This window comes from Ambystoma mexicanum, chromosome 7p (assembly GCF_040938575.1).
Source record: "Ambystoma mexicanum isolate Mex_15411 chromosome 7p, UKY_AmexF1_1, whole genome shotgun sequence".
In the NCBI taxonomy this organism is placed as follows: domain Eukaryota; kingdom Metazoa; phylum Chordata; class Amphibia; order Caudata; family Ambystomatidae; genus Ambystoma; species Ambystoma mexicanum.
Genome location: NC_090939.1, coordinates 860,521,087 through 860,544,305, shown reverse-complemented (window position 1 = coordinate 860,544,305; position 23,219 = coordinate 860,521,087). Strand labels below are relative to the sequence as shown.

General features: G+C 47.5%; 1 protein-coding gene across 2 annotated transcripts in view; it reads right to left on the bottom strand.

The window, feature by feature from the left end:
- The window catches only part of TPP2 (tripeptidyl peptidase 2), a 1,218,153-nt gene that overhangs the window by 308,211 nt on the left and 886,723 nt on the right, over positions 1-23,219 (bottom strand). The gene's annotated exons all lie outside the window — the stretch shown is intronic.

Sequence of the window (23,219 nt, the reverse complement as noted above, 5' to 3'; positions counted from 1 at the left end):
GGACTTGATGTACATTCTAGCAAAAAGGCGCATCGCCATGGGGTGGACAAGCCCCCAGAGCCCCAGCGTAGCGTTATGGTGGGAAGATCTCTGAAAATGGGTGGCTGCAGAAACAGGGGCCTGGGAGACCGCACTAAGCAGGCAGCGAATAGACGGCGGCGAAGACCTGCAGCGATGGGTGGCGCTCACGGTGACATTATTCCATCCTAGAGAGGAGGTTACCTCTAGCGAAGACACAGACGGCTCGGACAGATCTCTTAACGAAATCGGTATAGAATGAAGCCCAAGTGGTTTTCGAATGTTGGGAGGGTGGGGCATGTTGACGCTTACGCGGGGTAAGCTATGTTCTTAATGTTATATTGTTGAAAAAACCAATAAAAATATTTTTTTCAAAAATAGATGACAGCTTCCTCATGGTCACCAAAACCACCGAATCCGGCGATGGTTGCGACCTCAGGCACTTTGATGCAGACTCCTGTACCCAGTACTTCTATCCCACTTGGCTGGAGCCATGCAAAGGTTCTCCAAGAGGGCTAAGCCCTCCTCCCACACGTCGCCCAGGAGCGGCAACGCCATGATGGTCTTTCTCTTGGCCTCACACCTCTGGTACAGGAAACCTCTCTTTCTGGTTTCTTCAAGTACTAGCTGAAACAGCTTTGAGGCTCTGGCGATCAGAGTGGAACAACCCCACCTCGTCCGGTGTTGACTCCCTAGGCTGCGGTGACCCGCTGCCCGCTCTGACAATATCATTGTCGTCGCTGTGGCCGTATCCGTCCCTGAGTATGCTGGGGGAGATGTGTCCTGGAGTGGTTGTGGAGGCTGAAATGTGGCTGTAAAATGACGCTTTCTTTTCTTCGTCGGTGGTTGGTTGGGGGCTGGGAGGCTGTTGAAACAGGCCCTTGCGGCATCCTCTTCTGGATCTCCGACACCAAGGTGTGGAGGGTTGATCGGATATCCAGAGAGACATCCCTCGGCGGAACTGGCTTGATTGGAACACTAGGCTCGGTGCCGTTGTCGCCGTCCTCTGCCACATCCTTGTTGGAAGTCCTCGTCGTCCAAAATTCACTAGCTTGGGCCACGGCCTCCTTGCCCACCACCTTTTTTCCACTGCGAGGGGCTGGAAACCAGGTTCTGAGGCGGTGTCTCCTTCTCCGGCATGCCCGGCAGAACTTGTCAAGGTCACCACGGCGGCCTTGCACCTCGGAGGGAGGGATACCTTCAGCACTGCTGGGGCTACCTTCTCAAGGTCAGCTCCTTTAGCTTTCGAGAGAGCAGCTGCCACCAGCTGTATCGTTGACAAAGACTTTTCCTCTGCTGCCTGGGCTAAGGCAGCTCGGCCTTCTTCTCCGTCAGTGGCTTCTCCCGCATCTTAGCAAGGTTGGACGACTTTCTCTTCGAGGAGGAGCGTGATAGACTGGTAATGGAAGCGGAGGGTGATGTTGATCGCGCCCTGTCTGCCGTGGGACCCACTTCCGCAGCAACCCCAGTGCTCCCGGACTTGGCCTCATCTTGGGCCCCCAAGGATGAGGCACCCTCAAAGGACTGTGAGGCATGCCCCTGCTCAAGGCACAGGGCAGAGACTTTGGCATTCAGCCACGCCGCCTACTGTGCCTGTTCTTTATCTTCTTCTTCTTGGAGAATCTGCGGCATATCTCGCAATCTCCTTCCTTGTGGTCCGGATGCAGGCAGGAGAGGAATTGTAGGTGTTTGTCCTCCACAAACACATTTTGGAGCCTGCACTTGAAGTACGACTTACTTCCTTCTTTCTTTCTTCTCCTCAGTCATGCTCAGAGGGCGCGAAGTAGGGCCGATGGCTTTCTGGAAACTTTGACGATCTTTGCCAATGAGGTGCGAACAACGACAACAGATCCTCTATGTCGGCAGATGGAGTACAAAAATAGAACTTTTTTTCAGTGAAAAACGTAGAAGTAGCTTGCAGAACAAACTCAAGGACTTCCAACACTAAAGTGTGCAGTAAAAAAATGTGAAGATGGCTGCCAGAGGAGGGGCTTAGGGAGACTACTCATTGGCTGGGGGCAGTATGACCCAGGGGATAGCAATTGGTTTATGGGAGAAATACAGTTTGTAAGTGAAAGTGAAACTATTTTTCTTTTACAGAGGATTCCCAGCCTGATGATGGGGAATGAGCATCTGAATCCATGCCAGACCCCATGCTGGAGAACTGTAAAAATACATGGAAGGCATCACTTTCCGTGCAGTTTAAGATGCACAATTTTCAACTGCTGAACAGGTGGTAGCACACTCTTCATATGCTGGCCAAGATGTATGTTTGGCGCAACCCAGGATGCTGGCGGGGATGAGAAGTAGGGACTTTTTGGCATATGTGGTGGAGCGGTCCTCAGATACAGTCATACTGTGAAAGAGGTTCTGGGGTTGGATCAAGGTAGTAGTGGGTATAGAGAGGGAGCTAGTACCATACTTGGTACTGTTTGGAGTAGATGTGGAGGCAGTCCGGGTTTGTAGGTTAGGGCACAAGTTAAGGAACTTGTTATTGGCAGCAAGGGCCTGCTGAACTATATACTGGAAAAGACCATGGCTTCCTGCACTCATGGAATGGGTAGGAAAAGTGAAAGATGACATGGAAAACCTGATGGCCACTCTACAGGAACGACCAACGGCGATTAGATACAAATGGGTGGCATTCTTGGAGAAATATGGAGGATGAGGAGTTGAGCCCAGAAGGAACGGGAAGGGGTGTCCAAGGGGAGTTGAGACAAGAGGGAGGGGAGAGGCCCAAAGAGTCGGAGGAGGAGGCAAGGAGTGAGGTGCAGGTGGATAAGTAACAAGTGCAGGCTGTTCCTGAAAGGGACTGAGGTGGGGAAGGGAGGGGTAGGAGGAGGTGGGAAGCAGCCGGTGTTGTCAAGGGGCCTGGTATTTTCATCATTTTCTTGGTTGAAGTGGGTGTGGGATGGGGTGGATCTCGGAGTTCAAAGTTCATGCATTGAGGATGTGCTATATACAGACAAGTGTGGACCGCAAGTTCAATTGTTATTGCTGTTGTGTAAACAAATAAACACATTGGAGAGAAAAAAAATGCCCTGAAAAGAGGACATAAAATCCTACTCGATTTTGGAATTAATCTACTCTAGGGATCCTCGACTGATAGATTTTTCTGTGACGTCAAAGGTGCGATGGAACGTCAAAAAATGTATCAGCTGCTGATGGTGTCGACAGTTGGATCGACCAAATTCCTGCTGGCCTTGTCGGGCACGATGGTCTTCTCGGAGGTAGAAAGAACAGTAGACCCACTTTCTCAAAACCCTGCATAATTTTGATGCAAAACTCTACCCACTTCTCTGCCAAGGCGGATTTAGACAGGAACCGTACCAGTCTCTCTGGGGATGAGTCCATCGACCAATGCTTTCTCCTTTTGTCCTTCGACTAGGAAGAAGAGGAAGCAGGACGGGAGTCGCTCCTTGAGTGGGATCTCTTACGTTTTCAACATTTTTTTTTTCTCCTTTTTGGGCGATTTATCAGCTGTGGTGCTCTTTTCCTTTGGTTGAATCTTCGATACAGTCGTACTTGGAGATGTAAGGAAGGCATGGTATCAACACTAAGACAGACACAAGTGACCACAGTTCAAGAGTGTTTATTGAACTTTAGAAAAAGGTTTGAAAAAAGCTTATCTAATTCTAAATCTAAAGATGGGAGCAAGCTATGACCATCAATTAATAATAAGGCAGTCCTAGTGGTGTCTTGTCAAAATAAAAGGGCCTATACCAAGAAAAACCTATTGCCAATCCTTCCCTCTAATTATAAATAGTGTGGTAAACAATGGCCCTCATAACAAGTTTGCTGGTCCAGAAACAACGGTGCCAGTAAGCTTACCGGCACTGTTGTTTCCGGACCGACAAACTACAAGTCTGGTGGCGAGTGCCGTTCCGCCCGCCAGGTCTGACCCTGGCGGACGGAACGGCAACTACCAGCAGACTTTCACGGAAGCACCAGCACCGTTAATAATGGTGCCGGTGATTCCGTGGTCCCCATTCCTGTGGATTCCTATTGGATTCCACAGGAATGGGGATTAACATTTTACCAGTGCCTGACTTACCAGACCGCCAGGGCTGTAATGCCCTGGATATTGCAGCAAGTCAGGCGCCGGTAAATCATTACAGGTCTGGCGACTACCTGCCGGTTTTGCCAGCATGGTTTTCGCCAGACTCGCAATGAGGGCCAATGTTATGTAAAAGAAAGAAGTGTCCAAGAAATGATAAATCAGCATCTTCAGGCCTATGGCCTCCTTTCCCCACGTTTTCAGCAGCGGACAAAGTGACGCACTCTAGCTTAGCACAGGCTCTGGCTTCTCTAGCACAAGGTGCAATTCAAACATTATCATCAGGGCCCAAGTCTCTTTACCTTTCAAAGTCTCTTCTTTCAGGGGGCTTGACCCGACAAACAAGTTCTTTTCCTCTCAGGATTTCACAGGCACTCAATTTCTCAGTGATTTACGGTTCACCCCGGATACCCCTTTGCCGGGCTCAGATCCGTTTCAACACAAAGTTCAATCAGTCTCCCTTTGCCAGGCTCAGACCAATTTTAATTTACTTTAACACAAACTTGCTTTATCCAAAAGCTCTGTTGATCACCCTCGTTCGGGCCTGGACCAACTATCTACTTTGTCCTCAATTTTCTTTACTCTATTAACATCAAAGACTTTTGATTGTGCACAGGATTTTACTTGATCCGTTGCAGGACCACTTCGATTCACAATCCTTTATCACTCTTTCGCTTTTGCCACCTCTCAGATGGATACCTTACAGAGACCTTCGAATGAGCATGTACGTGGTGCCAGACCACTCTAAGGTATCGTATTTTTGTTTCAAAGTTCAATCACTCATCTGTTGTCCAATTTCACCCATGTTGGTCATCACATGCGCTTCATACACTGCTCGCTTCAGCGTTCACCATACAATGTTGCTGCTTGCAACCTTGGCTTCAACACAGACCGGTCTGGCATCGGCCTCCCCAACTCACTGGCTGTGTTGATTTCAATGGGTCTGCTTTGTTGTAGGAGCCAAGGACAGTACCATGGCAACAGGCGATTTTCCCTGCCTTGATTACCGACGCGGGAGAGCCCCAGGTACCTCTGGTTCACAATGCGGGATTCTTCAGCCTCGTTTTCTATTCTCAAGGTTTTGTTAAAGCAACAGTTTGTAGTCGAACAGGTCAAGGGCACTCCCCTCCTTGCGATGCCCTTCTGTTTTTTAGTCTTTCACCTCGTATTAAACTGCCATCTTAGAACCGCTGCTTCCTCGTGTGCTTTTCCTCGCTCAGAGTGTGCTCTTGTGCTGCGCCTTTTATCCGTGTGGGAAAACGTAATGGAAGTAAGGTGTGTGTGATGGTCAGTAACTGCCTGACCCTGCCTGACTACCGTATTGGGACATGTCAGGTATATGGCTTGGGTGTTAGTTGGTTTTTGCTCATAGAGAGCTGTCCGTGAGAAAGTGTTCATGTTGTGAGGGGGGAGGGCAGAGGGGGGGATTTGTGTTCCCAAGTATCCTACCTGCTAGGATGGGGTAATGGTTTTACAGGGAAGGGGATATCACATCTCGGCATCTGGTGTTCCACTCCCCCTCCCTGAAGACCCCTCGCCTCCTGCACTGGGCCACCCCAGGAACTAGATACAAAAGCGATGGAGTGTCCTGGCCACCTGGATGACAGATCCCTGGGGACTAGTGGGTGAGACACCTTCAGGTTGCTCACAGAGGCTTCAAAGATGAGAAAAGTAGGACCAATTTGGAGGTTCTCTTGCTTTTGGTGTCATAACCCAACACGAGCCGCAATCCGTCACGATGTGGTTAGTACCAAGGCACCACAGACAAACTCGGAAGATCCGTGAGTGACATTTTTGCGTCACAATCACAGCACTTTTTGAAACCGGAGGCTTTCCAAGTACACATGATGACAAAGTCCACTCAAATAAATTAAAAGTTTGAAGTAAATAACTGCGACAGAGGTTTTCTCTGAAGCTAAGTTCCTGAGTAGCATGCTGGGCATGAGGAATTGTGGTCACTGGGCCCCAAAAGAGCCATTTGCACTGCAAAGTCACATCCGGTCACAAAGACGATGACTTGATAGACATCCATGCCAGTGACGTCCCCTGCTGGCAAAAAGTTCCAGAGAGCTACAAAGCAGGAGAATATATATCTAAGATGAGGAATCGGTGGGAGAACACAATCCATTAGAAGAGCAGGGCTTCACCGGGACTTGCCCAGAGGCTATGCTGGTCAGCCTCAACGGTCCTCAGCGTGCTGCACTTCTTCGTAGCAGTCCTGGATCCAATGATGACCTATCGAATGGCTGCAAGAGTCCTCCTTTTATCCAACATCTGAATTGGAAGCTCCCCCAATCATGGATTTGCCCCGGATAACAGGAGCTTTCCGTGTGAAAGGGGTGATCAGTGGCAGCATGTTGGTGCAGTGGAAAGTGTGCTTGGGGAAGGTGTTACTTTTTTGTACTCTTCCTGGGTGCACCTGTTGCCTCATTTCCATCACCGGTATGCATTGACCATCTGCTTTCTGATGTAGGTACCTCTGCCTTGATTTTGCTGGTATTGCTGATGATTAATGGCAGCGTTACTGCCATTTCCCGATACGTATTTGGGCGGTAATACCATTGTGCCGGTAATCCCGGTGCTGGTTGCACCGACAGATATTTCTTTGCCCGTTTTACCAGAGCTGGGAAAACAGGCACTGATAATACCGCCAACATTATTGCCCCCAACTCGTACTTCCCCGGAACAGTAAAAGTGCTTCTAACTGGAATTACCACCACTTATATATACCGGCAAACTTGTAACTAGCACACACTCCCATGATTGTAAGCCTGGGTAGACAGGTATGGAATAGGACCAGATCTGTGCTCCGCTTGCACCACCCTTACTCACCCGAATCCCGATGCTAGCAGACGCATGTAAGGTGCTTACTGATTTACCCACAATGAGAAGCTGGGAATGGGTGGGACTGTACATGTGGGGAGATAGTTTTGACGAAGGAGCCTTCAGGGACTTCAATTTACTGCATACACATGAGGGGCTGGCAAAGGGACAATTTTTATGGTACCAACGGATTAAACACTGCCAAAGGGAAATGGGATATATGGCCGGAAGAGCCAACACCGAACCCCTTATTGAGAGAGATGTACAATTTAAGCGAAGGCTAGAAGTCGGTCTAGATAATAAAGCCAAATAACGGACAGGCCCAACACCCGCAGCGCTACGCTAAAAGAAAAATGGGAGAAAGTTTTAGGAGTCACAGTAACTGAGAAAGAATGGGAGAGGGTACTGCTTCATCCAAAAGAAGTGTCTAGAAACGCCAGATTTAGGCTAATCCAGCTGGACGTCCTATATAGGTCTTAAATGACCCCTTTTGGAGTCGCCAGCTTCAACATACAAATCTGGCCAAAATGCCCCTGGTGCAGCAGTGAAGAGGCTGGTATGATGCACATGTTCTAGTGCTGCTGCAAAGTACAGGGCTTCTGGGCTAAAATCAAACGAACCTGCAGAAAGGCGGGAGTGAACTGATAAGATTGGTCCCCAAAAGAGTGCCTACTGGGCACATATCCCAGACTGAGCAAACACATTGTGAAACTAATGGACATGGTGTGCATACTAGCAAAGAGGGCAATTGCGATGACACGGAAATCACCCGGGGGTCCACAATATGAGCCATGGACCAAAGAACTGGAGAGATGGGAAGCAGCAGAGACTAATGCTTGGAACGCAGAGATCACTGGGTCAGAGGGTGACACAAGCGATACGCTTGAGGCATCGAAAGCCCTAATAAGAGACATGTTCCTCTCAGCAGACGATAAGCCCCCCTGAAAACTGTACAAAAAAACTCTACACAAGTGCAACACAACATAAGCAGGACAGTGAATGCCTCCCTAAACAGGCTCCCCCAAAATAAGTACTTTAACCCCTGGACCACTCCACCACCTAGAAAATAGCTGCTGCATTTAATGTTTAATGTTTAACTGTTGTTAGATACCAGTATTACAGAGACTATGCTAACGATGACAGCAATGTGCAAATTTAACATTGTATGTTTTTTCACAAAGGCAAATAAAAATATTTTTGTAAAAAAAATACTGGCAAACTCGTAATGATCCTGTATCTTTTCCTCTCTCTGATGGATTCACTTCAGCATTGCCTGCAGCCAAACAAAGAGATGACATTCTTCTTCTCCTCAGCATGCTGTCCAATATACGCCGATATGTTGAGCAATCTGGGGAGTTCCTTATAGGAATGGGAGTCATTGTCCCCTAAGGGGGAGACCCTCCCTATAAGGTCCTACTTGACCAAACCCCTAGAGAGGGTATCGTGAAGCAGGCTCACCCCCCCCCCTAGCCTCAAAGGGGGTGTCTCACGCTCAGGGAGAAGGGGATGAACACCATGGATTAGTCACAGCTCGCAAAACAGTATGATTTTTGTTCTTTGCTGTGCATCTTATGGGAAAAGAGAACTAGCTTCTGGATGCCCTCAGGAAGCAGTGTACTGGAGTAGGAGCAACACAAGGCGAAAGTTATTTTAGACTTTGGGAGTTTCTAACGTAACAGATTTCTCCAGCATGGGATCTTCCGTGGATTCACATGCTCATGAATATTCCCAGTCAGGCTGGGAATCCACTGTAAAAAAGCAGTTTAGCTTTAAACTTAAAACTGCTGGTCTCCTCTATAGTCCATCAGTGTCGTTTGAGGTCATACTGCCCCCCAGCCAATGACAGTCCTCCGTAAACTCGACCCCTAATGGCCATCTTCAGATTTGACCGCATGTTTCTAGTGTTGGGAGTTCTCGTGCTTCGCTCCTCGAAAATCATAGGTTTTTTTGCCCTTTTTTTGCATTTTTGAGAAGTGTCTTTCATCGATTCTTAGTCTATCGTCACACGGTGACTACTGGCCGTGGAGAACTGTTGTCAGCAGAGATCTATTAATCGTTGGATCTTCAACCTGTGGCACCAACAGGCACAAGCTTGAGCCTATATCATGACAACTCCACCATGCATGATGCTCGAAAAAGTGCGTAGCCAGGGACCGCGACCGCTGACAGCTTGTTCTGCAGCGCTCATCCTTCCTTCAACCCTAGCCCCTCAAGCTTGCGGTTGACTTTGCATATTCATCACGCCAGCCTGTTCCACCCACAATTTGCGCGGTAACAGGCCTCCTCAAGGAACGGCCACTTCTAGGACCTTGAAAATCCTCCAGTGTACTCCTGACAATGCTACTCCCTTAGCCACTGGGCTCCCAAATTCCGACCTCACAAGATCGTTCCCGCTTTGGAATATCTCGTCCTGATGAAGGCCACACCATCAGAGCTCATCCCAGCTCACATTCTGGCCGAAACACTGTTGTGTTGACTGTTATATTGTCTGCGTTGTCCTTGTTTAACCCCACATTGTTTTGATGTATATGTGCTGATTATTACATGCTATCACCTCACTAAATCCACTGGTCTCCTTCCCAAGGACCGCTCAGTGGATGTGTAAGCATTGGAAAAACGTTACAAATATTTGAAATTTGTCACTTACAAACTAGTTACTATACCTGAAAAATGTGTAAATACTGTTGTATCTTGTGTAACTCTCAGATAAGTATCTACAAACACGCAAACTGCAGTTTTATTAAAAATCTGACTGCAGTACTCAGAATTGTCCTGATACATTTATGTCAGAAGTCATTTACAGTAATGTGTACACACTTACCAAGGTGTAACCCCCATAGGTGTGTGTTCACCCTTCGTTCATCAGCCAGGTATCCCATGACCTTGCTCATTTTTGCTCTTTAATATAAGAAGCACAAAGAGGACAGATGGCTACGTACCCAACCAACTGAGCTCATGGGGTGGCTGGCCGACATGTCAAAGGCTGAATAACACAGCCATACATTAAATGAGATCCTGATAAACTGCAACTGAGGAACAGGACAATGGCATTTGACAGGGCCTGTAACTGGGGCATCATGTATTTGAATCCATCAACTGATCCACACAGACGACCTGCACATGTAACCCAGACCTCATCAGCAACATGCATGGGAACTATGCACAGGCCCAAACCACCCAACATGGCATGCTGCCCTGTGAATCACCAAAGCTACGAGCTATGTGTGAGCTATGTGCAAGATGTACCATGACAGACCGAACACTCTCCCCGAGTACTGGACTCCACATGGAAGGGCCGGAATGTGAAATAGTGTAGTGCGATGACACATGGGACATGAAGAGACTTTCAATTGAGATGCTGCTGTCACAGGCAACTCATCCACAGATCATCAGACACCTATGTCTATGTCTATTCCCCTTGCAGGTGACTCTTGATACCCACAGCTTCTGTGGCTGATGACTCCTCCGAGGAGTCCCCCGATGCCACAGGAGTTGGCATACAACCAGGCCCATGTCTGGACCAGGGTGTCAATTGAGTGCATCTTTGGTCTGTGGCAGCCTGCTTCCAGTGTTTACAACAGACGGGGGTGCGCTCATGTACAGGCCGGAAAAGGCGTGCCAGATTGTGCTTGGATGAGCAACCATGGCTTAAGCTGTCAGGAGGTGATGCAGGCTGGTTCTTAACTACAGTGAGTTCCCAAACCCCCACAAAGGAATGTCCACACACTAGGTTATGTGCCAACAAAGTTCTTTATATAAAAAGTAAGGTTGAGAGATACATACACAATTCAAGAACACAATTCTATAATGACAAATCTATACAATTCTATGTGGTACCACACTTCAACTTTAGCTTTCTTTAAAATGCACCAACTGCTGGCACTTATAATAGTGTGAAAAGGCATCCATTCTGTGTTACCTTAAGTGCCTGAGCCATCTCATTTGAAACTCACTTTCAGATCCCATTTTGTTTCCTTTCCCATTCTGAAGGGTTTTCATTTCCATGTATGAAATGCTAACAGCCTGAAGGGCTGGGAAACATGCCTCTGCGAGGAATGCTTAGCTAAATGTTTTTACAGGCTTTGAACCTTGAACAAGCAGGCACGGAGGGAGATAAAGGGCAGTTTATGTGTCTTCCTGTCTCCTGCTTTCCGAAGCTAATTGTGCGACCAATGTTTAGAAAACATAAATGTGCCATGAACAGTCTAGGAAGGAAGAGTTAAGTGAACTACCAAGCCAAAATGCGGAACAACCTTTTGGTCAAAGACAAGCAGTTAAGATATGTGAAGAATGTCTCCTTGCACTGGGAACAGGGTGAACCGCGCTGCTCTGAGAACAGTAAAGTGTACAGACATTACGTAGAGTGAGGACCCATGTGTTTTAGTGGAAAATGCATGTTACACAAGTCATAGACTATCTGTAATGCAACGACGAAGGCAAACCAAAAGTGTACTTCAGGCTGACTGGCCGCTATGTAAATTGCTCAGTTTCTCTATGAATGTCTGCAGACATAGTTGAACCAGAGAACGTTTGAAGCAAAATAAACTCTTGTTAATGTTTGAATCGTGACTGGTGTTCTTTATTTACTTGCAGTAACTCAGATTGAGATTTACAAATGGCACCCAGAACATGCAGCGTCTCCCGATGAACGGTCTATGGAGACAAATTATTTTCAGCAGGATGTTCCCATCCATGTGGCATCAGAGTACCACCAACTCATTCACACTGGACTGCTCTCCCTCTGGGAAGAACACCCTATCCCTAGGCTCCGAGTGGTAATGCCTATCTAACAGAGAATAGGAGAGAGACTGACCCTATCTATACTTCTTTCATACTTATTTATTCACCACACCAAATCAAATGCTAAATTTAAAAAGATGTACTTAAAAATGGCACACAGGTATGGACTGTAAACAACCAATACTAGAGAGACTTTATGTGCATTATATGTATCTCCAACCCCATAGTGGTGTGCTGTCCTCACTTCAGGATTTTCGTGCTATGTTTTAATTTACCACTTTGAGAAAGGCAGTCACTACCATACTAGACGCATCTACACTATCTGCGGTATATAGGGTCAGTCTCTCTCCTATCCTCTGTTAGATAGGCGTTATCACACTCGGAGCCTAGGGACAGATGGTACTACATAGATATAGGGTATTAATCCCAGAAGGAAGAACATTACAATGTGAATAAGTTGGTGGTACTCTGATACCACTTGGATGGGAACCTCCTGTTGAAAATAATTTCTCTCCATAGACCGTTCTTTTGTGATACGAACTACTAGCATTAACGGTTGGATAATGTTACAGGGACTACGAGTCCCTTCACTTACAAGCTCTTGGTGTTTTTGAGCTTCTCCCGATGACCCATCACTTTCCGGGGACGAAGTTAACAGACTGGAACCAGTGAGTATCGGGGCACCTGAAATTAAGAGACACCATTTCTCGCAGTCTGCTATTGGTGACCTGCATCTGCCGCTTCGCCCAGAGGTCATCACAGTGCGAGTCCCGGACTGTATGCAGCGACTGCGTTTCCCTTTTTGGGAGACCACCAGCCACGACTGGGGTTCCTTTTCTTTGATGGGGGATTGATTTAGTTTTGAATCAGACGAGTTTGCTTCAAACGGTTTAGATAACAAAAAAATATTTTGCAAAATATTTTGCAGGTTAAGTTTGCTTTTGGAAGTAAAATATAATGCCTGCTTTTAGTATTTATCTACATGTTGGGCAACACTTTGTTGCAAGGGAAAACAGCCGAATGGTTCAGAACATAGTCAGCCAGCACTGCCTGAAGGGTCACCTCCATACGATATGTACGTCAAGTACGGGTTAGCAGCTATAGTTTTTAACAGTATTTGCCACCACCAGACCAGACATTAAGCGGACCTTCAATGGCCTTCGTTGGGAAGTTTTGAACAGAATAGGATACAACACTTGGAGTCAGTACTATTGAGGAAGGCGGCTAGGCCTGCTGCTTTTGATGCATTTATTGACTGGCGCAAAGAAGCCACCTAGCGCCTCAAAAGTAGGGAGAAATTTGCACCCAGACACATCACCCAAGCAGAAAAAGCTTTAGCACACAACCAACAAAAACAGGATGAGGGCTATGGATAGAGGATTCCAATTGGAAATACAGAAAATATACCCATCAAAAGATTTGCATGCATCTGATGAATTAATAGACAAACTGCTGAATGAAAGGCGGCACAGCCTCCGGCACCTCCTCCCTAGGTTTCACTGCCGCCTGCGCCAGCAGAGCCACCACAATTAGCTCCAGACACACGGTCTGACGGTTGGCCTCCACTCCCTCCCGCGTGGGATTTACCCCAGTTCTTGCGACCTGCAACTTCTGCCACTTTCGATACTTCTCTTTTAGTGCCTTCAGACCTCCCTAGCGACCAGAGAACTGTGACTCGTAGTGCAGTACCACTTGGGTGGAGAAAGGCCTTACAGCAATGGGCAGAATTATATATACAGAGGGCGACGAAGCAGCCGCTTCTAGCTCTTTGAAAGATCATGGAGGCATCCCTGAACAAAAAGTATTGTTAGAGCAAATGGGACAGTACTTGGCCCAGATTTGGGGCGATCTTACAGATTCTGCAGTCCCAAAGGAGTTGCAGGATTTGAATTTTTTGTCCGGTACTAAAGATACACCATTGAAAATACGCGATCATATGTTAAAACTATTTTCTTTTAAACTAGAACTAGACCAGCTAAACCAATTAAAATTAGATTGACAAGACACAAATCCTATGTCCAGAAAAGATTTCTACCCACACTTAAAACACATAGCAAAGAAATGCACATCAGCACGAGAGACGCGCTCAGATGGATTTCGGATGCATCCATCTCCCCTATGAATATTCACGACACTTTCAGTCAATATTTCCCATCCACTTAAAGAAAGGTGTCACAAGTTATGGCTGAATATTTACAAGACGAATGCCTTAAGAAAAAATGGTGCTGCCCCACTGACATTATGACAATATACAAACACACATTTTCAGATGACACCCTGCTTACCTCGCTATACCTCGACCTAGCTTTGCTCCTTAATAAACTGTCCAAGAATCTGACTGGACAGCTACCCATGAGGGAAGTGCCCCAGAAAGAGGAAGCAGGCACAGACTGTGGGGCTGCAACGATTAGCCCGGCGCATTACATCTCGCAATTTGTACATGTCCCCTTTTCAAGGCAGGAAGTAAACACTCAAACAATCCATCCCTTACATTAGAAAGAATCCTACAGGGTTCTATAAGGAAATAGAGTCAGTTTTGAACTCCTCAGTTTTCACTTTGGGGGACAGTCTTGTTATTCCCCCTCATCTTGCAGGCCGATTTAGGGAAACAGGTTAGAACCGTAGACTATACACCTGTAGTTGGCGATACATGGGCTGCACTTGAGCTAGCAGATAGGACTAGAAAAGCAGGAGAGAAACCTCCACAGAGCATACTGACATTACCAAACCTCATTGCGAACAAACTTAAGTCCTTGGTGCCCGAGAAGAGAAACATTTGGGATAAATTGACCGCATGCATGCAAGGGAAGACAGAGGGAGCCACAGAGTACTAGATCAGGTTCGAGCAAGTGTTTTTGGATTTCAGTGGCCAGGATTTGAGTACTGAACCAGGGAAGAGATTGCTGATCAATCATTCAGTCTCAAATCACTGCCTATGAAAGTACATGGCAGACTAAGTCACAATCCGAAATTCTGCATATGGCCTAGTATTATGAGAATAGAGCAAACCATGAGAAGGAAAAGATTGAAAAGAAAAAAAGGTTGATTTAAAGACTAGGGTACTCTTGCAGCAAATTGAGAGAGGACCACAGGGAGGAAATGCCCAGCAGAGGGGACAGTTTACCCTGCAAATCGGGACTGTGAATGTGAACCAATGTGCCTATTGTAACCAAGAGGGTCACTGAGGGCAGTGTGTCCCATTCTCCAGCAGAAGGCAAATGGAAGAACCGGTAGAAGGTCGAAAGCACGTAGAAATGGCATGCAGGGGACAAATAGAAATCAGTTCTCTCAAAACCAGCAATGTGATAGCAATACAGGAAATCAAGATGGGCAACAGAATACCAGGGGCGCAAACATTTTTGACAACGCTAATCACACTTATTTTGCTGAAGATTTTACAACAGACGACATTTTATTTCACTAGGACAGCCCGAAGCAGGATCTGGAACCCATCTCTACTCCTGTAGACCAGAAAGGACCCTATGTAGAAATGAAAGTTGGGGATAGGTCACATACTTTTCTGGTGGAGACAGGAGCTCAGAAATGCTCTAGTGACCACTTAAAGGTTCCAGATATTCCCCCGTTAAGACAACAAAATGCATCAGTAGGGTTTCTGTTACCCCGGTGGTAAGCCCCGTCTCTAAACTGATGCCGATTTCTTTAGGACCTTTCACTGACTCGTGTCCATTTTTTTAACAACCAACTGCAGTGAAAATCTGCTGAGAATGAATTTATTGAAAAAAATTGCTTGCAGTGATTTGCTGCTGTCCAGATGGAGTATACTTGATAATTTCTCCCCAGCAGAATTCCAACACAGAATTCATGGCTTTGCCTTTACCCAGCGAGTTGCACCAGGTACCTACACATCTATGGGCAATTAATGCCAAGATGTAGGAATTCCATATGTTGAACCATTGCGCATTGTTTTGAAAACCGGTGTTACATTGCCTTGCATTCCCCAATATAAAGTTTCAGTTAATAGTGAGTAAGCACTTAAAAGTATTGTCTCTGATTTGATGCACCAAGGTGTAATAGAGGAAATCTCTGTTAGCACATGTAACAGCCCTGTATTGAGGAAAGTTACATTTAGAAGTGTCCCCAACTGCATTTAGAAGTGTTCCCAACTGCATTTAGACGTGTTCCCAATTGCATTCTGAAGTGTCCCCAATTGCATTCTGAAGTGTCCCCAATTGCATTTAGGTGCTGCGTCCAATAGCCTCTCTGAGGAAAGTTCCATTTAGAAGTGTTCTGAACTGCATTTAGAAGTGTTCTCAACTGCTTTTAGTAATGTTCCCAATTGCGTTTAGGTGTTGCACCCAATAGCCTCTCTGAGGAAAGCTGCATTTAGAAGTGTTCCCAACTGCATTTAGACGTGTTCCCAATTGCATTCTGAAGTGTCCCCAATTGCATTTAGGTGCTGCGTCCAATAGCCTCTCTGAGGAAAATTCCATTTAGAAGTGTTCCCAATTGCATTAGCAGTGTTCCCAATTGGATTTAGGTGTTGCGCCCAATAGCCTCTCTGAGGAAAGTTACATTTAGAAGTGTCCCCAACTGCATTTAGAAGTGTTCCCAACTGCATTTAGACGTGTTCCCAATTGCATTCCGAAGTGTCCCCAATTGCATTCCGAAGTGTCCCCAATTGCATTTAGGTGCTGCGTCCAATAGCCTCTCTGAGGAAAGTTCCATTTAGAAGTGTTCCCAATTACATTTAGTAGTGTTCCCAACTGCATTTAGCAGTGTTACCAATCGCATTCTGAAGTTGCGCCCAATAGCCCCTCTGAGGAAAGTTCCATTTAGAAGTGTTCCCAATTGCGTTAGCAGTGTTCCCAATTGGATTTAGGTGTTGCGCCCAATAGCCTCTCTGAGGAAAGTTGCATTTAGAAGTGTTCTCAACTGCATTTAGAAGTGTTCTCAACTGCTTTTAGAAGTGTTCCCAATTGCATTTAGGTGTTGCGCCCAATTGCCTCTCTGAAGAAAGTTGCATTTAGAAGTGTTCCCAATTGCATTTAGAAGTTGCACCCAATAGCCTCTCTGAGGAAAGCTGCATTTAGAAGTGTTCCCAATTGCATTTAAAAGTTGCACCCAATAGCCTCTCTGAGGAAAGCTGCATTTAGAAGTGTTCCCAACTGCATTTAAGTGTTGCGCCCAATTGCCTCTTTGAAGAAAGTTGCATTTAGAATTGTTCCCAATTGTATTCTGAATTTGAGCCTAACAGCCTCTCTGAGAAAATTGCATTTCCTATGCGATCCTATACATGGGAAAGCTGAACTTAGAACTGCATTTAAAAGCTGCATTTAGAAAGTGTGTCCAACCGCCTCTCTGTGGAAAGTTGACCTCAAAAGTGCACTTAGAAGTGTGCCCAATAGCCCCTCAGTAAAGTTGAACCCAGAAACGCATTTAGAAGCTGCATCTAGAAGTGTACCCAACAGGCTAAATTGTGAATCTAGAAGTGCGCCCAACAACCTGTCTATGCAACTCTAACTTAGAAATAACTAACAGTATAACTGCGCAATGTAGAATCTAAATGGTGACTACAAAGTTGATTTAGATCCATGCAAAACACCGTCCCTGTATAAAGGCGAATTGGAAAAGTCCACCACTACCGTGCCCTACTCAATCCTATCAGTATAACCAACAGTACCACTGTATATTATAGAATCTAAAACTATGACTAATAATCTAACACCCCCTCTAAGCAAATAGAATCTAGAGGCTGACCGAATATCCTCCTGGGGACAAACGAACTTAAAAGTGTACCCAATAAACTAAAATAATCTCCATCTACAACTGTAATCTAGAAAAGCACCAATTAAACCTAATACGATCTTTGAGCAGTTGAACCTTGAAGTGTACCTAAAAGCGTGTCATCACCGATCTCAGAACTACAATCGGAAAGCCCTCCTAAACCATCCTTTAAGCTTACACCAATCATGAGTGCACCCACTCCACCAGAATCAGTCAGAAACATCTCCCATGGACCACCCCCTTCCTCCGATCAGTCTTCCTTCCCATCCCGCCGCCCCCAAACCCGCCCACCCTCTCCCTCACTCACTCACTCACTCCCTGCCTTTCCCCTCTCCAAACACCAAGCCAGGGGAGCACGATGGCGAACCACCCACCCTAAAACCACTCTTCCCCTGAACCCCACCCCGACCCACCAGCACTTCCCATACCCGCTCCCCTCACTATCATACCTAGCACACCCCACCCTGCAATCACCCACCTCCCGCCCTCCCCTCATACCCCTGCCACCCCCCCCGACCACACCCTTTCCCCTCCCTAAAAACTGCACGGCTAGCCCTAGCAAGAATCGAAGCTGCCTCCTGCTCACCCTCCGACCCCCCTACTCTCTCCCACACACCAGTCGCAGCAAAGAAACTAAAGAGGAAACGTTCTTGGTCCCCCTCAATCTCCCAGCACTCCTCGCCTCCCCTGTCTCGACCCATCACCTCTATCCCGCAATCCCCTCCTTCCCCCGTCGCTTCTCCCTGCCTGAAACCCCTCTCCCTCGATTTCTCATCAACTCCAACTGAAACTCCTAACCGCCAACATTCCTCTTTCAAACCCCCCCAACCAAAACCCGACCATCCTATCACACACACCCTCCCAACCTCACCCGAACCCTGCCAATCTCACTGCTCGCCCACTATTCCCATCTATCATCACCCACCCTACCCCTTTCCGTCCACACCCCCCACCACCGCCCCTTCCCGCTCCAGCACCGAAACCATCCTTAGCTGCCGATGTGAACTGCATCCTATTTAACGCCCGATCAGTAGCAAAAAACAGACATTCCATCTTTGACCACCTCACCTCTGCCACACCAGACCTAGTTTTCATCACTGAAACCTGGTTCTCCGATGACTTCGGCCCAATCGCTAATGAAGCTTTTCCTCCGGACTACTCCCTCATCCCACTGAACCGCACGTCCAGGGGAGGAGGGGTAGCATTCGTCTTCAAATCCCTCTTCCGCGCCTCAATCATCGACAACCAACCCTCCATTCCATCCTGCGAACCGCTCCTTGTTAAACTATCCCTCTCCCTTTCACTCTCGTACAGCTTCCTAATAATCTACAGGCCCCCTGGCTATGATAGACACTTCGCAAACAACCTTTGCGACTCCATCTCCACCCTCCAACTAAACCACCCCAACCTCACCCTTCTTGGAGACTTCAACATATGGCTCGACATCCCCACCAGCCCCATGACATACTCCCTGATTGACGGTTTAGATTCAATTAATCTCCAACCCCACATAAACGGCCCGACTCATTATGAAGGACACACTCTTGATGCCATCTTCAGCTCCCACACCCTGATTCATCTAATGCCGCCCACACCTATCATCTGGTCCGACCACTTCATTCTCTCGTTCGCCATCCACTCACCTGAACCCCTTCCCATACTCGTATCTGAACCTCCGAACATTCGCAAAAGCTGGAAGAAACTAATAATCACCCCGGACCTAGCCGAAGCACTCCTCCAGTCTCCACAACCTACCTGCCATCTCAACAATCAACTAACCCCTGAGGCCTTTGATTCATGGCTCAACTCATCCCTGATGCGCCTGACCCCCTCGTGCAAACCATCAACCCGACTTGGCCTTTTCCCCAGATGGTTCACTCCTGAGTTAAAGAACACTAAACGACAATACAAATACCTAGAACGCAAATGGCATAGAGAAAACCCATGACAGCAGGACCACCTTGGCACGACACCTGTACCGGTACAAAGCCGAAATCCGGAAAGCAAAAAAAGCCCACTACAACTCACGAATCCTAAACTGCAAAAACCCATGCAAAGAACTTCACAAAATTATCTCCGAATTCACCAAACCGGCATGTAACACAACCATCCCGACCGCGTCACAATCACTATGTGACTCACTCTCCCTCCACTTCTACTCCACGGCCATTGAAAGGACAAAAACTCTGACCACCAAACAGGCTCTCTTACAACCACCAGGCAATCCTCAGCCCGTACCGGCCAGCCCACCAACTGCGACCACTACGCAACTAACTTTCGAATCCTTCAGTCCAATATCACCAGAACAATTTCTCAAACTCCTATCCGACCGCAAACCATCTGGATCACCACTGGACCTTTGCCCAGCCGCAACCCTTAAAGAAATCTTTGCCTCCACCTGCGCAGGAGAACACCCAAGATCTATCATAAACGCCTCCCTTTCTTCCGGTATCTTTCCAGATGCATTCAAATTGGTGCACGTCAAACCCCTGATTAAAAAACCCTCACTCGACCCTCTCGAGCCAAAAAACTACCGCCCCATCTCTAACACCAGATTCCTTGCCAAACTCATTGACCGAACAGCCTACTCCCAACTAAATGCCTTTGTTGAAGCCAACAATCTCCTAGACCCCGCCCAATCAGGATTCAGATCTTGCCACGGAACTGAAACCACCCTAACCTCGATCTGGGATGATCTAAAAATGACTGCTGACTCTGCAGGATGCGCCGCACTAATCCTTCTCGACCTATCAGCCGCCTTTGACACGATCAATCACTCAATACTCCTTGACCGCCTCCACTCCCTAGGAATCCGTGGAACCGCCCTTAAATGGATAGCCTCATTCCTCAAAGACAGGCACCAAATAACGACACTCTCCAACTTTACATAACAAGCCCGACCAGTTGACACAGGAGTCCCACAAGGAGCATGTCTATCCGCCCTCCTGTTCAATCTCTACCTGATCACCCTCCCACCAATAATTCGTGCTCACAACATCCTGGGTTACAATTACGCAGATGACACTCAACTAATTCTAAAGTTCCTGAACGCGAAACCCAACTCCCAACCTGACCTGACCTCTTGCCTCCTCAACATCGAACGCTGGATGACCCAAAGCCACCTCCTGTTAAACCCCTCCAAAACAGAAATCATGGTCTGCGGCAACTCAGATTTTCTTCCGCACCCACTACCCTGGCCACCCGCCATGGGCAACTCACCGACCCCCTCTAACACGTAAAAAATCTTGGGTGCACCCTGGACTCCGACCTAACACTCTCGCGCCAAGTCAACAATGTCTCAAAGTCCTGCCACTACCACCTCAAAAACCTTAGGCGCATCTTTCCATATCTCTCATTCCCTAACAGAGTCTCCGCGGTCCAATCAATCGTCATATCACGGCTGGACTATGGTAACCCCCTGTACCTCGGAATTCATGCCTACCAACTGAATAATCTACAAAGAGCACAAAACGCAGCAGCCAAAGTGCTTCTTGCGCTCGGTCCAAGGGACCACGTATCCCCAGCCCTTAAGACACTGCACTGGCTTCCGGTAGCCCGTAGGGTGGCTTTCAAAACCCTATGCCTCACCCATCGAGCTCTACATAAAACTGGACCCCATTATCTTCAAAAAAAGCTAATACCTTATCACCCTACCCGCACCCTTAGATCAAGCTCAGCCGGCCTCCTAGTAATTCCTAAAACAAACTCAGTCAGGTTAGGCGGAGCATCATTCTCAGCCCTGGCCCCAACCCTGTGGAACTCGCTCCCACCCCACATCCGCCTAACTCAGGACTTAACGGCCTTCCGCAAACTACTGAAAACCTGGCTCTTTCCCTAAAACCAACCAGCCCCAAACCAGCATCATCACAATAACACCGACCTAACAAACCACCAAAAAAAAAAAAAAAAAAAAAATGACAAACAGAACTAAAACTAATAAAGTAGATCTAAACAGGGAAATGATTAAATAGAAAAGAATCACTGAATAATGGAAAGAAGAGAGCATGGAGAGCGGATGAACAAGGAGAGTGGATGAGCATAGAGGGCACGACCGGATGAGTGGAAAAAGCGAATGAGTATAGATGAGTATGGATGAATGTGAGGATAAATGCTGTTGGCAATTGAGCCTGGAGAACGTGCAGAGTGCAAGATCGTGCAGAGCGGAAGTGCGCTGAGAACAGAGGCACATATAGAGCGGAGAAAAGTGGGGAGCAACCGAATGGGGGGAGAGACTGAGTGTGGGGAGCGTATAAGTGTATGGAACATATGAGTGTGGGGAGCGTATGAGTGTGAGTAGCGGATGAGTCTGGAGAGCGGATGGGTCTGGAGAGCGGATGGGCCTGGAGAGCGGATGGGCCTGGAGAGCGGATGGGCCTGGAGAGCGGATGGGCCTGGAGAGCGGATGGGCCTGGAGAGCGCATGTGTCTCGAGTGCGGATGAGTCTGGAGAGCAAATGATTGTAGAGCGCATGAGCACGTGGATTCAGATGAGTGTCGAGAGTGGATGAGTGTCGAGAGCTGATGAATGAAGAGGGCGGAAGTATGTGGAGGATGAGAGGGCGGAGGAGAGAATAGCTGAGTGTGGGGAATGGTTGAATGTGGGGAATGGCTGAGTGTGGGGAATGGCTGAGTGTGGGGAGCAGAGCGTACGAGTACGCAGAGCAGAAAAATATGCGGAACAGACGAACGCGTAAATCAGAGCCAACGAATAGGTAGAACGGTTGAACGAATGGATCGGACGAGCACGATGAGGAGAGCGGTGTACATAGAACGGACAAGTATGTAGAGCGAACAAATGTGTGGAACTGATGAGTAGGTGGAGCAAATGAGTGTATGGAATGGATGAGTCTATGGTGCCGATAAATATCTGGAATGAGTGTATATGGTGCCGACAAGTGTGTGGAGCGGGTCAATACGTAGAACGGATAAATTTGCAGAACAGATGTGTATGTGTCTGTGGGTGGAATAGACGAATGGGTGAAACGGACAAATGGGTGGAACGGACGAATGGGAAGAACGGATGAGTAAGTGGAGCGGACGAATACATGGAGCGGATCAGTACGTAGAGCGGATGAATTCATAGAACAGATGAATGAGGGGAGCGGACGAATGTATGAAACCAACAAATACGTAGAGCGGTCGAGTAATATATCAAGCAGAGGAGTAGTATGTTGTGCCGATAAGTCGATAGACCAGATGAGTGAGGATCCGATGAGCATGCAGATTGAACGAGGGTGTGGACGGGTGTGGATGCGATCGAGTGTATAGATCAGACGACTGTATGTAGCAGACGAATGTATGTAGAGCGGACGAGAACATGTGGTGCGGATGCCGGTGTGGAGCGGATAGCTGTGTGGTGCGGATGCCTGTGTAGAGCGGATGCCTCTGTAGAGCGGATGCCTGCGTGGTGCCGACGCCTGTGTAGAGCAGACCGGATGAGCGTGCAGACCGGATGAACGCATAGGCAGACTGGAGTGCATGCGCAGGGAGGACGGGAGTGCATGCATATGGAATACATGAGAGCATGCACGAAGCACACTGAAAATGAAGGATAGACTAGAGCACGCAAGACGAACTATGAACGCGCGGGAACATTTGAATGAACATATATCATACCACACCCCACGCCTACTCTCCTCTTTACACCACCACTCAAATAGAACATAGGGATACTATGACAACATTCGGTATAACTGTTCTCATATCAACATCTCCCGCTCACTCCCCATCACTCTAAGTAACCACCGCTGGTTTTACACCCCTAGCCAGGCGTTTCTCCTCAGGCCTAACGCAGCCACTCTCGAGCTGGATAAATTCTGCCAGAGCGAACACATTCT